The sequence below is a fragment of the Ovis aries genome, chromosome 14, assembly GCF_016772045.2.
Source record: "Ovis aries strain OAR_USU_Benz2616 breed Rambouillet chromosome 14, ARS-UI_Ramb_v3.0, whole genome shotgun sequence".
NCBI lineage: Eukaryota > Metazoa > Chordata > Mammalia > Artiodactyla > Bovidae > Ovis > Ovis aries.
Genome location: NC_056067.1, coordinates 9732738 through 9748030, shown reverse-complemented (window position 1 = coordinate 9748030; position 15293 = coordinate 9732738). Strand labels below are relative to the sequence as shown.

Genomic DNA, 15293 nt, shown 5'->3' with positions numbered 1-15293 from the left:
GGCTTTAGCTATCCCTCTTAAAGACAGGACAAGGGCCTTTTACATTCTGTAAAAATATGCTGCTATATTAATACGCCTAACCCTATTATGGTTTCTCCAAATGCCTTTCTCTTTTCACTTAAGACATTACGGCAGACATTTTGAATCGTATCTTCACGCATCTTCAGCATTAACGAATTATTAGACACTAATTGCCCTGGGTTCCAGTCACCTCTCTACACAGGCAAAGTTTTCCATTTGCGGAATTTAATACATAGCAGAGCAATTTGTGTTCCTTAATAGCTACAAATTTGTTAGCTTGACTCAGAACCAGCAAAACCTGGGAAGCTATTATGTAAATATAGATAATGTCTCTCCAATGATGGTAATTAATGCAGTGATTTCCAGAAAGGCACTGTTTTATGATTGGGTCTATAATGCCATCGTTTGAAAGCTTGGCGGGTGGAATGGCAGGAAGAACCCCTCTGGGAACATTTTCCTGGTCCCCTGGTGATTCTTTGAGTCTGAAAAATTCTCTCAGGTTCCTCAAAGGGAGTAAGAAATAGAGGCTGAAGCCGCAGAGCTAAGCATGAGCAGAGCAGCCTTGGCAGGTGGTTATGACCTGTCTCCCTGACTCTACCTCTCAAACGGTGGGTTCTGTTTCAAAACGGAGTGCTGTGTCTCATGTCATCTAATTTCTGTTAAAACCAGTGTCATTAAAATTGTGTTCACTCTTATTCAGGGCCCAGGTTGGCATGTACCAGGGAATTCTGGGCTCTGAGGTCCTATTTGCCATGCAGGAAGGGCCTTTCCAATCAGCTGACCTGACATCTGTGTTTTATGGAAGGGGAAACAGGCCCCAAGAAAGGAAATGATCCATGAAACTAAAGAAGCAATAGGTTATGGACGGGGACCCAGGAACCTTGACTGCCACCCCTCCCCCAAGGGACAGACTGGTCTTCATAGTTTCTTCTGACTTAAAAATCAATGGGGGCTTCCCTGGTGGTCCAGCGGCTAACCAACCCCGGTCAGGGAACGAGGTCCTACATGCTGCGACTAAAGATCGAGCACACCACAATTAAGACCCAGTGCAGCTAAATAAATAAATAAAATAAATATTAAAAAAAAAGGTTTGAAAAAATCTTAAAAGGTTGGATGCTAGAACAGTTAGATAAATCAAATGAGGGTGAATGCCAAGAATTCATCTTAAATACCTCCAACCCCACAAGTATAGGACAGAGCAGACCTAACTTAAGAGAGGTTCATATGAAGAATTCCCAGGAGGCTTAAGTACTTTCAGACCAGGAATGGGAAGTGGTGGCCACAACGTAAATGCAACCCAATGGCTATATTAAAAAAGGTATTAGGTCCAAATGCAGGGAGTGGACAGTCCCACTGGAAAGGAATTTGTTCTTGACTTGCTAATCACACTGGTACTATTACAATTACCGTCCCCTGTTCCCTATTGTCATTGTCCTCCTTATGCTATGAGCATCTTTGGGACATCACTAAAATATTGGGGCTTTGAGAGAACCCCAGATAGAGCCCAGTGGAAGGGGAGTGGGCTTCCTGACCAGCTGTCCTTTCGAATCTCAGGTCCCCACTGCTGAGCTGAGCGACACTGGTCCAGTTAGTTCCCCTTCCTTGGTCCCAATTCCACCACTTGTGAGGTGGAGAGAACAGTATGTGAAGACTAAGGGAAACAGTGTCTACAGAGTCTCTAAGGTAGGCCTTCAATTACCCCGAGGTCCCTTCCCTGTAATTTCTAAGATTGGATGTGATTCTTTTGCTTCTTCCCTTTTCATAGAGATTTGATGGATGCTTAAAACATTCCACAAAGTGAAAGTGAGGGTCATATCACCAATCCCAATTAGACATTACAAAAGCCCCATAAATCTGGGTGAGTATGTTACAGGGAATTGAAAGCTGAAATTGTATGGCTATCGCTCTAAAGAACAGAGCAATCACTCTTGTAAAGCCCTCGTGTAATTTTTTTCCGTCTGCTAGCAGTGCGTGTCTATCAATAATCGGTGTGTTATTGATTTCCTAACCCTGAATAATGCAGCTAATGGGCCTGCTTTCCCAGCCAGGATGGAATGAACGGGCCACGACGTGCTGAGTGATGGCTACTTGCCTCGTTATATGGGAGCATGTTAATGCACAGCTCCGATGACCTGCACAGAAGCTGGGTGTCTCTGGCGTTAAGAATGGAATTGAGTATTGATTTCTATACCATCTTCTTATTGTTTAATTAAACAAACCACAGTCCCCGAGTATGTGCTGCTGACCCACACTCTTACTTGTTAACAAGCTGAATGGCTTGTCACACGAACCATCACACACCTGTCGTAGGCTGTGTGCGTTGGGGCCTGTGGGCTCTTGATATTTCAAAGTGGAATTGATAGCCCATGTCCCACTTTACATGTAAGATCAAGTCCACGCAAATCTTTAGCAAATACCCCCGCTCCACAGACTCAGGCAGAGGAATGTGTGACGGTTAATTCTCCGGGTCAAGTTGACTGGCCGCGGGTGCCCAGAGGCACTGTTACTGTGGGCGTGTCTGTGATAGTGACAGTGCTCCTGGCTGATCCGCACTTGAACTTGTAGACTCAGTAAAGCAGATGCCCTCCCCAGGGTGGGGGGGCGGGCGCTGTGTGTCTCATCTAACCCGATGGCTTGAGTGGAACAAAAGGCAGGGGAAGGAGGAAGCTGCCCCCCTTTTCCGTGCCTTCTGCTTGAGCTGGGACTCTCATCTCACCGCCTGCCTTCATGCCCAGATCTTCACCATCAGCTCCCTGGGTTCTTAGACCTTTGGACTTGGACTGAATTATACCACCTGCTTTCCATGGGCTCCAGCTTCTAGCCGGGAGCTCAAGGGATCACTGAGTCTCCGTCACTGCTCATTGCACGGGCCAGTCCTTCATTGCGCACACTTTATAAAAACATGTTTGCATTTTATATGTACGCTTAGATACATGACTGTCTCATGGGACCCAAACTCTGATCCAGGGGCTTTGTCTGCTCTGGTCTTGTTTCTCTGGAAAAATCCTAAAAATCACTTTCTTTTTTTAGACTGAACTGCAGTTGACCTACGATGTTTTAGGTGGCAAGGGAAGGTCATACCCGTGGTGGATGGCTTGACCTGCACACAGTTCTTTCAGCCCTCCTGCTCTCGCGGACATGTCGCTGTGGGTGGAGTCAGCTCCTGGCGCTGACTCAGGGCTTAGCCTTGTGACCTGCTTTGGCCAGTGGGCCATAAGTGGACGAAACACATCCCGCGTGTGACCAGAGTCTTTTCGTCCACTTTTGTGGTTTGCCTGCCTCTTGTGCTCCAGTTCTGGCCTTGAGGAAGGCATGTCCCAGAAAGCCATTAGCCCTTTAGGAGTAAAAGGCCCACAAAGTGAATGGAAACCCAGCCATGGCTGGAACAGCGCTGAGCCTGACTCCCCTGTTGATGCGTGAGTAAGAAAGAAATGCCTGTTATGCCTGGAGCTTGGGGCTGCTTATTACACAGCATTACTGCAGCAAAACCTGACTGTATCAGGAGCAGGCGGCAGGGATGGAGTGCAGGGTGGGGGTGGGTGGGGGTTCTGTCTCATGGGGCCCGAACTTGAGCCAGGAGCTTTGTCTAGGATTCAGATGGTGGCTCCTGTTCCCCCCAGAATAATCTCCCTGATGGGTAACCATACCTGCGGGCCATTGTCTTGGATGTTCATGCAGCCGTGGGTGGGGACGGTGCTTGCAGCTCTGCTTGTCCAGAGGACGACGCAGACGTCCACCCACGGGAGCTGGGCTGAAATCCATGGGGTGTACAGAAGCAGATCGAATGGGCCAGACTACAGACATCCACTTGGAGGCATTTCACAAGCAACCTGGGGCTGAAAAAGCAAGTCATGGAATGATGTAATCTGAATGACATTATTTACATAAAGATTAAAACCCTAAAACACAGCACCGGCTATTGTTTATGGGTGAAGAAAGCTGTATGTAAAGTGTGAGGACATACGAATGAGGGAGAAACGCCAAACTGATGATGGGAGACCCTCAGGAGACGTGTGAGGGAAGGGCCTGGAGCGGGTAAGTGGGAGGCCTCAGCTGAGTCGGTGAGGCTTCGTTCCTTAAAACAGAGAGTTGAGCAAATGTGACCTTCGGCTGAGATCTGATAAAGCTGTATAGGGCGTCAGGTATTCATCACCCCGTTCCGTGTGTGTGTTGGAAATATTTCAGATCAAACTGCTTTAAAGGAAGAAATGTGCGTGGTGTGTGATGTGCATGGGGCAGGACAGATATGATAGTGGAGGATGGATGCAGGTGTGTGAGCGGAGGTGGGGGGGATGTGGCTGCGGGGCCTATGGCAGGCTGGACCCTCAGGAACCCAGCCCTGGAAGGAACTGACGCATGGGTGTCTGTTGAAGGAGGGCTTGCATCAGCAGTGTGGGAGGAGGGAGCAGCTCAGGTTCCCCGCACCACCCCCTCACCCCAGGAGATATGGAGCTGAGGTGGCCCCCCAGACCTGTCCCCAGCTGGCTTGAGATGGCCAGGCCTTTACGCAGCTGGGTCAGTGGGTCACAGAGCCTGGGTTGCTGGCCTGACCGTGGGTGTGGCTGACCCTGAGGGGTGACTGCTGAGCCTGGAGCTGGGACACGTTCCCATTGAGGGAGTCTGGGTGGCCTGACAGGTCACCTGTCACCGCAGGTCACTGGGGCAAATTCATGAAGGACTGAGGAATCTGGGCTGAGTTCTCAACAATTCCTTAGCACCTATAGTGATCACACCCAGAATTTTAAATAACGCTTTAAAAAATGTTTAATTTGCAAAAAATTCAAACCTGCAGAGAAGTTGCAAGAACAGAACAATGATGCCCACCTCCCTCATCCCCGCCCCCCCAAAGCCCCTCACCCAGATCCTTAGCTGTTAACATTGTACTCTGTCAGCATCATCCTAGGAAGCCTCCCTCGACCCCTGGGGATAGGCGGCGGGGTCACGGCCCTTTATTCTTCGAGAGGTCACATGTGTCCCCTAGGAACAAGGAGCCCCCTTCCATAATCAGGTCCAAAGATCAAGTTCTGGAAGAGCTGAATATGCTTGGATACTATTATTCAATAATAGTCATTATTTCATTATCGGGTCCTATGCTGGGTGGCAACTCCCTCCTGCCCCATCCAGGATCCAACTAGGTTCATTCCTTGCATTGAAGAATCATGTTAAATAGCTTTTCAAAAGAACATTATTTGTGCTTTTTTGAAGTTTCCTGACATTTTCCAGATTTAACTCTTGGGGAGCCTCAGCTTGGAAAGAGAAGCTGCCCCCTCCCAGCCTCAGCTGGCCCCAGTGTGGGAGGTTCGGAGCCTGGGATTTCTCTCAGTCTAACCCTCTTAGGTCTGCCCCCTCACCCCACCCCCCCAGAATGCTAATGGTGAACCAGGAAAGGTGTCGCCTGGCTCTTTCACTTGGTGGGAGAGTGAAGCCACCGAGAGGCCAAGCTCCCTTATAATGAGGGCTCTGGTCCCACCAGGGTTTTCAGGCATTTGCTCCTGAGCAGGGTTGCTGAGCTGGAGGAATACGTACCTTAGGGTGGGCAGATCTGGGTACTGATGCTCTTAAACCCTGTGTAGCTGCTTGCATCACTTCCAGCGCCATGTTCTGCAGGCCCACTGGAACAGATACCAAGAGCAAGAGCCTTGGGAACAAGTGCACAGCATCCACTGTGCCCTGAACCAGCTTCCACTATCAACCAGGCCTCTGACAATGCACTCAGCTGCTGCCTTCTTTCTCAAGCCGCAGTGCGAATACCTATAAAAACACACGGAGTCATAGATACTGTTAGAGATGCTTCGAGGTCCAACAGACGCTGTCACACACAATTCACCACTGGCACATCACACGCAGCAGTAATTAAACATCTCTGGATGAAAAGCCCTATTTGTTCAATCCACTGGAGCTGGAGCTTCTGTTCCACCTGCCAAGCATTCCTAACAGATACAAGTTCCTACAGGAACAGCTGGCTGGAGCCTGGAGTTCACAGCACCGGATGCTTGCTCCATCATCTGTCACTACTAGCAACACTTTGCAGGCAGATTCTGGCCCATGAGACAGACTGCTTGGGTTCAGGTCTTGATGCTGTTCTTGAGTGACCTGGGTCAAGTCCTGAAGCCCTTGGAACCTCCTTTCCCTCATCGTCAGATGCAGGTGATAATATGAGAACTCAGTGAGCGAGGGTGGGGGCAGTGTCTGGGCTGGCAAGAGTGCACCCCCCCTAGCAACTGGCATTGGTGCACCCACCGGCCCACCAGGGGTGGCTCCACCCCACAGGCCTGGAACTCTCCCATGGAATGAATGTGGTAAACAAGATGTAATCATTTTATTTTTTGCATCCATAAAAAAATATTAAAACCAATGGAAACCCATTTGGACCATATATACAGATTAATGATCATATTCTTACAACATAGAAAGATCCTATGAAACAGAAAAAGAAATTAACAGTCCAGTTTTCACAAATGGACAAAGCGCTTGTGCTGGCAACTCACAGAGAGCCATAAATGGCCCATAAATAACCACGGGCTCCACCAGCAACTGAAGAAATGTAAATTAAATCAACAGAGAGACATCTTCTAGCTTTCATTTTCAGATGATAGCATCAGGCCCCAGTGTTGGTGAGATTGTAGGAAAATGCTGCTTTATACCACACTGCTGGTGCGATGTAAAGTTTCTGTTTTTCTAGGGTAAAATTGGCAGCATCTATTCCCTTGTGACTCAGCTGATAAAGAATCCGCCTGCAATGCGGGAGACCTGGGTTCGATCCCTGGGTTGGGATGATCCCCCGGAGAAGGGAAAGGCTACCCACTCCAGTATTCTGGCCTGGAAAATTCCACGGACTATGTAGTCCATGGGGTTGCAAAGACTCGGACACAACTGAGCGACTTTCACTTTCATCAAGGCTTTCTAAGCATTGAGTGTCTGTGAATTTGTCTTAAGGAAATAACGATAAATGTGCTCAAGAAGCTTTGAGAATGTTCACTGCTTGCTGCTTGTACAGTGAACTGGATTCAACCTAACACAACAAAAGGGGGTCATTTACATAAATTATGACATGTTCACACCACGAAAAACTTCATATATTTACACAGCAGTAGAAAAATGTTTGGAGAAGGCAATGGCACTCCACTCCAGTACTCCTGCCTAGAGAATCCCATGGATGGAAGAGTCTGGTAAGCTGCGGTCCATGGGGTCGCCAAGAGTCGGACACGACCGAGCGACTTCACTTTCACACATTGGAGAAAGAAATGGCAACCCACTCCAGTGTTCTTGTCTAGAGAATCCCAGGGATGGAGGAGCCTGGTGGGCTGCCATCCATGGGGTTGCACACAGTTGGACACAACTCAATGATTTAGCAGCAGCAGCAGAAAAATGTTTACTGATATAGAACATCCTCACAATTCATTGTTGGGTGAAAAAACAGCTTAAATAAAAAACTATCTACAGTAAATACATTTTGGTAAAAAATGAAAAGTACATTTTTAGAAAGGAAAAATATTTAGAATCTTACACTACGGCACCCCCCCATCCGCCATTTTTAACACTGGTTCTCTTCGAGGAGTAGAAATAGGGATAATTTTTATTTTCTTTTGACTTAAAAAAATATTTTCTAACTTCTTTGTAATTTTATAGGCATCACATTTATTTTTTCTTAAATGAAAGTAAGTTATGATGACTAGTAGAAATTAGCACTGGGTTGGCATGGCTGAAATACTTCTCTTTTTTCTAAAAGATTTTTTTGACGTGGACCATTTTTAAAGTCTTTATTGAATCTGTTACAACATTGCTTCTGATTTATGTCTTGTTTTTTTTGGCCCTGAGCCATGTGGGATCTTAGTTCCCAGACCAGGGGTTGAACCTGCACCCCCTGCATTGGAAGGCAGAGTCTTATCCTCTGGACAGCCACTGGATGGCTAAGGAGGTCCCCAAATATTTCTTTTTGATATACTTTTTCAAAAAATGGTAATAAAGGGCTTTCTCAACTTTAAAAATTTTGAACCTTCTAGTCTTCTTAGAAATTACAGAAGGATCCAAGTTGTACCAGCAGGCAGTGTAAATTCCACCAGGGGAGTTTAACTGATTACTGGTAAAGCTCTCTGAGGTGCTGTCTCCATCCTGCAGTCCTCATTTTGCCCCAAGTAAAACCTAACTTGCAGCCGTGGCTGTGTGGTGCTGGAACAACTGTGAGGAGATCTCCACATCCAAGAGCAAAGAAGCCCCAGCAAGATGGTAGGAGGGGCAAAATCACATTTAGAATCAAACTCTATGCCTGTCAGAGGGCTCAGAGGGCTCAAACATACTTTGTGTGCACCAGGACCAAGGGACCCTGCAGAGACTGAGACAGGACTGTGTCTGGGTGTCTCCTGAGGAGCCACGGGTCAGCAGTGGGCTGCTGCGGGGCAGGGGCTCTGGGCGCAGCAGACCTGGGTATGGCATAAGCCCTCTTGGAGGAGGTCGCCATTAACCCACCATAGAGCCACCAGAACTTACACAGCACTGGGGAATGGACTCTGGGAGGGCACAAACAGAACCCTGTGCACCAGGACCCAGGAGGAAGGAGCAGTGACCCTACAAGAGACTGTCCCGGACTTGCCTGTGGGTGTCCCGGAGTCTCCAGCAGAGGCGAGTGTCGGCAGTGGCCTGCTGCAGGGTTGGGGGCGCTGTGTAGCAGTGTGTCCATGGGATCTCTGGAAGGAGGTGGCCATTATCTTCATTACCTCCATCATAGTTTGGCCTCATATCAAATAGCAGGGAAGGAACACAACCCCGCCCTTCAACAGAAAATTGGATTAAATATTTACTGAGCATGGCCTCACCCATCAGAACAAGACCCAGTTTCCCCCTCAGTCAGTCTCTCCCATCAGGAAGCTTCCATAAGGCTTTTAACCTTTTCCATCAGAGGGCAGACAGAATGAAAACCACAATCACAGGAAACTAGCCAATCTGATCAAATGGACCGCAGGCTTGGCTAACTCAATGAAACTATGAGCCGTGCCATGTAAGGCCACCCAAGACGGATGGGTCATGGTGAAGAGTTCTGACAAAATGTGGCCCACTGGAGAAGGGAATGGCAAACCACTTCAGCATTCTTGCCTTGAGAACCCCATGAACAGTATGAAAAGGCAAAATGATGGGACACTGAAAGATGAACTCTCCAGGTCAATAGGTGCCCAATATGCTACTGGAGATCAGTGGAGAAATAACTCCAGAAAGAATGAAAGGATGGAGCCAAAGCAAAAACAACACCTTGTTGTGGATGTGACTGGTGATGGAAGTAAAGTCCGATGCTGTAAAGAGCAATATTGCATAGAAACTTAGAATGTTAGGTTCATGATCAAGGTAAACTGAAAGTGGTCAAACAGGAGATGGCAAGAGTGAACGTCGACATTTTAGGAATCAGAGAACTAAAATGGACTGGAATGGGTGAATTTAACTCAGATGACCATTATATCTACTACTGTGGGCAGGAATCCCTTAGAAGAAATGGAGTAGCCATCATGGTCAACAAGAGAGTCCAAAATGCAGTACTTGGATGCAATCTCAAAAACGACAGAATGATCTGTGTTTGTTTCCAAGGCAAACCATTCAATATCACGGTTATCCAAGTCTTTGCTCCGACCAGTAATGCAGAAGAAGCTGAAGCTGAACGGGTCTATGAAGACCTACAAGGCCTTCTAGACCTAACACCCCAAAAAAGATGTCCTTTTCATTATAGGGGACTGGAATGCAAAAGTAGGAAGTCAAGAAACACCTGGAGTAATGGACAGATTTGGCTGGAGTACAGAATAAAGCAGGGCAAAGGCTAATAGAGTTTGGCCAAGAGAATGCACTGGTCATAGCAAACAGCCTCTTCCAACAACACAAGAAAAGACTCTACACATGGACATCACCAGATGATCAATACCCAAATCAGATTGATTATATTCTTTGCAGCCAAAGACAGAGAAGCTCTATACAGTCAGCAAAAACAGGACTGGGAGCTGACTGTGACTCAGATCATGAACTCCTTATTGCCAAATTCAGACTTAAATTGAAGAAAGAAGGGGAAACCACTAGACCATTGAGGTATGACCTAAATCAAATCCCTTACAATTGTACAGTGGAAGTGACAAATAGATTCAAGGGATTAGATCTGATAGAGAGCCTGAGCAACTATGGACAGAGGTTCATGACATTGTACAGGAAGCAGTGATCAAGATCATTCCCAAGAAAAACAATTGCAAAAAGGCAAAATGGTTGTCTGAGGAGGCCTTACAAACAGCTATGAAAAGAAGAGAAGCAAAAGGCAAAGGAGAAAAAGAAAGATATACCCATTTGAATGGAGAGTTCCAAAGAACAGCAAGGAGAGATAAGAAAGGCTTCCCCAGTGATCAATGCAAAGAAATAGAGAAAAACAATAGAATGGGAAAGACTAGAGATCTCTTCAAGAAAATTAGAGATACCAAGGGAACATTTCATGCAAAGATGAGCTCAATAAAGGACAGAAATGGTCTGGACCTAACAGAAGCAGAAGATATTAAGAAGAGGTGGCAAGAATACACAGAAGAACTGTACAAAAAGATCTTCATGACCAAGATAATCACGATGGTGTGATCACTCACCTAGAGCCAGACATCCTGGAATGTGAAGTCAAGTGGGCCTTAGAAAGCATCACTACGAACAAAGCTAGTGGAGGTGATAGAATTCCAGTTGAGCTCTTTCAAATCCTGGAAGATGACGCTGTGATAGTGCTGCACTCAGTATGCCAGCAAATTTGGAAAACTCAACAGCGGCCACAGGACTGGAAAAGGTCAGTTTTCATTCCAATCCCAAAGAAAGGCAATGCCAAAGAATGCTCAAACTACTGCACAATTGCACTCATCTCACATGCTAGTAAAGTAATGCTCAAAATTCTCCAAGCCAGGCTTCAGCAATATGCGAACTGTGAACTTCTTGATGTTCAAGCTGGTTTTAGAAAAGGCAGAGGAACGAGAGATCAAATTGCCAACATCTGTTGGATCAATGAAAAAGCAAGACAGTTCCAGAAAAACATCTATTTCTGCTTTATTGACTATGCCAAAGCCTTTGACTGTGTGGATCACCACAAACTGTGGAAAATTCTGAAAGAGATGGGAATACCAGACCACCTGACCTGCCTTTTGAGAAATCTGTATGCAGGTCAGGAAGCAACAGTTAGAACTGGACATGGAACAACAGACTGGTTCCAAATAGGAAAAGGAGTACACCAAGGCTGTATATGTCACCCTGCTTATTTAACTTATATGCACGAGAAATGCTGGGCTGGATGAAGCACGAGCTGGAATCAAGATTGCTGGGAGAAATATCAATAACCTCAGATATGCAGATGACACCACCTTTATGGAAGAAAGCGAAGAAGAACTAAAGAGCCTCTTGATGAAAGTGAAAGAGGAGAGTGAAAAGTTGGCCTAAAACTCAACATTCAGAAAACGAAGATCATGGCATCTGGTCCTGTCACTTCATGGCAAATAGATAGGGAAACAGTGGAAACAGTGAGAGACTTTATTTTTTGGGGCTCCAAAATCACTCCAGATGGTGACTGCAGCCATGAAATTAAAAGACACTTGCTCCTTGAAAGAAAAGTTATGACCAACCTAGATGGCTTATTATAAAGCAGAGACATTACTCTGCCAACAAAGATCAATTTATCAAAGCTATGGTTTTTCCAGTGGTCATGTATGGATGTGAGAGTTGGACTATAACTGAGCACTGAGCACTGAAAGCTGAGCGCTGAAGAATTGATGCTTTTGAACTGTGGTGTTGGAGAAGACTCTTGAGAGTCCTTTGGACAGGAAAGCCAACCAGTCCATCCTAAAAGAAATCATTGGAAGGACTGATGTTGAAGCTGAAACTCCAATACTTTGGCCACCTGATGCAAAGAAGTGACTCATTTGAAAAGACCCTGATGCTGGGAAAGATTGAAGGTGGGAGGAGAAGGGGATGAGATGGTTGGATGGCATCACTGACTAAATGGACATGAGTTTGAATAAGCTCCAGGAGTTGGTGATGGACAGGGAGGCCTGGCATGCTTCAGTCCATGGAGTCGCAAAGAGTCGGACATGACTGAGTGACTGAACTGAACTGAATTAAGCTCCTGACACGTGAGGCTAAGAACTCATCGAGAGTTTCAGCTTTTGTCTCATCCTGATTCCCACAAAAAGCGAAGTCTTCTGCTCAGCAGAGTGTTCATTACACGATAAAGTGAATGTAGCCCCTGAAAATATTCATGCAAATATCTTCATTAGTAAAAATCACGCAATTAACCTGAAATATGTGCTAAATGAAGCAGCCAAATTGTTGCATATTTTCCCAGCTCTTAATTATAATTTTGGTAATCAATTTTTCTCCTGATTACTAAAATGCAAAAAAAAAAAAAAAAAAAACAAGAGAAACCAAAATAATCTTCAGCATATGCACAGATCTGAGGCTGAGCTGGAATGTGAGATAAAGCCTCAGATTGTTTTTAGCAAAGAAGGCCATTAACCTTTCCAGTTTTTGTTCAGCGCCAGCATCTCCTGCTAATGCTCATTGCTCACGATGATTGGATTTTAACAAGAGCTTTTTGGATCAAGTGTTAGCCCTTCGTGAACTGTACGTTTTGCGAGCGCCACTGTCATTAAAGGTTACCAGCACTTCCATTACTGTCTTCCCAGAGTTTATTTCTTAAATGGCTTTTGACTGCAGTGTAAAAATTTTCCCTAAGTGAAAAGGGACATCTAGGCTCACACAGCAAGGTACTCAGCCAGCCCATCCTCGTGGACACGTCCCTCGTCTTCTCTGGTCTCTTGTTTCAACCTGCTGAGTTAGGGGCTTTGAGGGTGGGAAGACCATGCGGTATAGCATCTCCAGTGAACCCTGGAGGAGCTGCTTAGTCTTGGGAAGCCTCGATTTCTATTACCTGTAAAATGCAGGATAGAGTGGATTCACATGCCAGTGAGAATTCAGATGAGTCCAGTCTCCAGCAAATGTGGAGGCTTGATAGCCTTTAACAGGTTCTCTTTGAAACAGTCCAGCTTCTAAGACTGAACAGGAAGTTATCACCTCCAGAGAGGACAGGCCAGGCCAGGTGGGTAAGTGATCTTTCTAGCAAGATGCTGATTATGACCACTTGACCTTAGCGTTCCTCCCAAGACAATGAGAAACCTAATGCTCAGTAATGGAAGTAGTGCTGGGAAAAACACACACGTGATGTAGAGAGAAAAAAGCCCAGGATGGCAGGGCCTGGGAAGGCAGGCTGTGCCACGCACAAGGATGTCCTGTAGGGGTGCCTGTTGTTTATGGCAGAGATGCTGAGGATTTGGGTATCTATCCTGAAAGTTTTCTAGATACATCAGTACATGACAGTGATTTTCTGCCAGATGGAAGTAAAAGTAATGTGAGGAAGGGATGCTTCTTTCTAAACGGCTCAAAGACACTATAGGCTGCTGCGTGGGGCAAGCCCTCTGCTGATGACTCCAGAGGAAACACAGGGAACAGAGGGACGCTCAGGCTCACGGGTCCCTTGGAGGAGATGTGATTGGGAAGTTACAGAGGAACCTGACCATGGAGGGCTTCTTCTGGGCAACAGACCAGGGAGTTATATTTAGATTTACCATGAGCCCGTAGAGTCTGTCCCAGGGAAAACAGCAAGGCCTGAAGTACCATGTTTGTGCTTAGGTGTCTTCCTCAGTTTGTATAGAGCTGGGGGATGGGCTGTGTGGGGTGGGGTGGGGTCGGGGGGCCTTAGCAGCGGCCGTGGAGCTCCGGGAGGGTCAGCAGTGAAGATTCTACCCCCGCTGCAGGGCTGGAGGCCGTCTGGAGTGCCTCCTGGGGACATGGTGTCTGCTGCAGAAGAATACTGGGGATGTGATCACTAATCTAGAGCCAGACATCTTGGAATGTGAAGTCAAGTGGGCCTTAGAGAGCATCACTACGAACAAAGCTAGTGGAGGTGATGGAATTCCAGTTGAGCTCTTTCAAATCCTGAAAGATGACACTGTGAAAGTGCTGCACTCAATATGCCAGCAAATTTGGAAAACTCAGCAGTGGCCACAGGACTGGAAAAGGTCAGTTTTCATTCCAATCTCAAAGAAAGGCAATGCCAAAGAATGCTCAAACTATAGCACAATTGCACTCATCTCACATGCTAGTAAGGTAATGCTCAAAATTCTCCAAGCCAGACTTCAGCAATACGTGAACCGTGAACTCCCTGATGTTCAAGCTGGTTTTAGAAAAGGCAGAGGAACCAGAGATCAAATTGCCAACATCTGTTGGATCAATGAAAAAGCAAGACAGTTCCAGAAAAACATCTATTTCTGCTTTATTGACTATGCCAAAGCCTTTGACTGTGTGGATCACCACAAACTGTGGAAAATTCTGAAAGAGATGGGAATACCAGACCACCTGATCTGCCTCTTGAGAAATCTGTATGCAGGTCAGGAAGCAACAGTTAGAACTGGACATGGAACAACAGACTGGTTCCAAATAGGAAAAGGAGTACGTCAAGGCTCTATATTGTCACCCTGCTTATTTAACTTCTATGCAGAGTACATCATGAGAAATGCTGGACTGGAAGAAACACAAGCTGGACTCCAGATTGCCGGGAGAAATATCAATAACCTCAGATATGCAGATGACACCACCCTTATGGCAGAAAGTGAAGAGGAGCTAAAAAGCCTCTTGATGAAAGTGAAAGAGGAGAGTGAAAAAGTTGGCTTAAAGCTCAACATTCAGAAAACGAAGATCATGGCATCTGGTCCCATCACTTCATGGGAAATAGATGGGGAAACAGTGGAAACAGTGTCCGACTTTATTTTTTGGGGCTCCAAAATCACTGCAGATGGTGACTGCAGCCATGAAATTAAAAGACGCTTACTCCTTGGAAGAAAAGTTATGACCAACCTAGATAGTATATTCAAAAGCGGAGACATTACTTTGCCGACTAAGGTCCGTCTAGTCAAGGCTACGGTTTTCCCTGTGGTCATGTATGGATGTGAGAGTTGGAATGTGAAGGCTGAGCACTGAAGAATTGATGCTTTTGAACTGTGGTGTTGTATAAGACTCTTGAGAGTCCCTTGGACAGCAAGGAGATCCAACCAGTCCATTCTGAAGGAGATCAGCCCTGGGATTTCTTTGGAAGGAATGATGGTAAAGCTGAAGCTCCAGTACTTTGGCCACCTCATGCGAAGAATTGACTCATTGGAAAAGATTCTGATGCTGGGAGGGATTGGGGGCAGGAGGAGAAGGGGACAACAGAGGATGAGATGGCTGGATGGCAT

The 15293-nt window shown here is 46.2% G+C and overlaps 2 long non-coding RNA genes across 2 annotated transcripts in view; both read right to left on the bottom strand.

Moving 5' to 3' along the window:
• Positions 1-691: 691 nt before the first annotated feature.
• On the bottom strand, positions 692-5762 carry LOC132657727 (uncharacterized). The gene is made up of 2 exons (XR_009596276.1): positions 5548-5762; positions 692-3857 (listed from the first exon to the last, which is right to left on the bottom strand). It is a non-coding gene; the product is annotated as an uncharacterized LOC132657727 (long non-coding RNA).
• A 2854-nt stretch (positions 5763-8616) lies between these two features.
• The window catches only part of LOC132657728 (uncharacterized), a 28227-nt gene continuing 21550 nt past the window's right edge, over positions 8617-15293 (bottom strand). The window contains exon 3 of the long non-coding RNA XR_009596277.1: positions 8617-8789. This is a non-coding gene — a long non-coding RNA (uncharacterized LOC132657728). The remainder of the gene's footprint in view (positions 8790-15293) is intronic.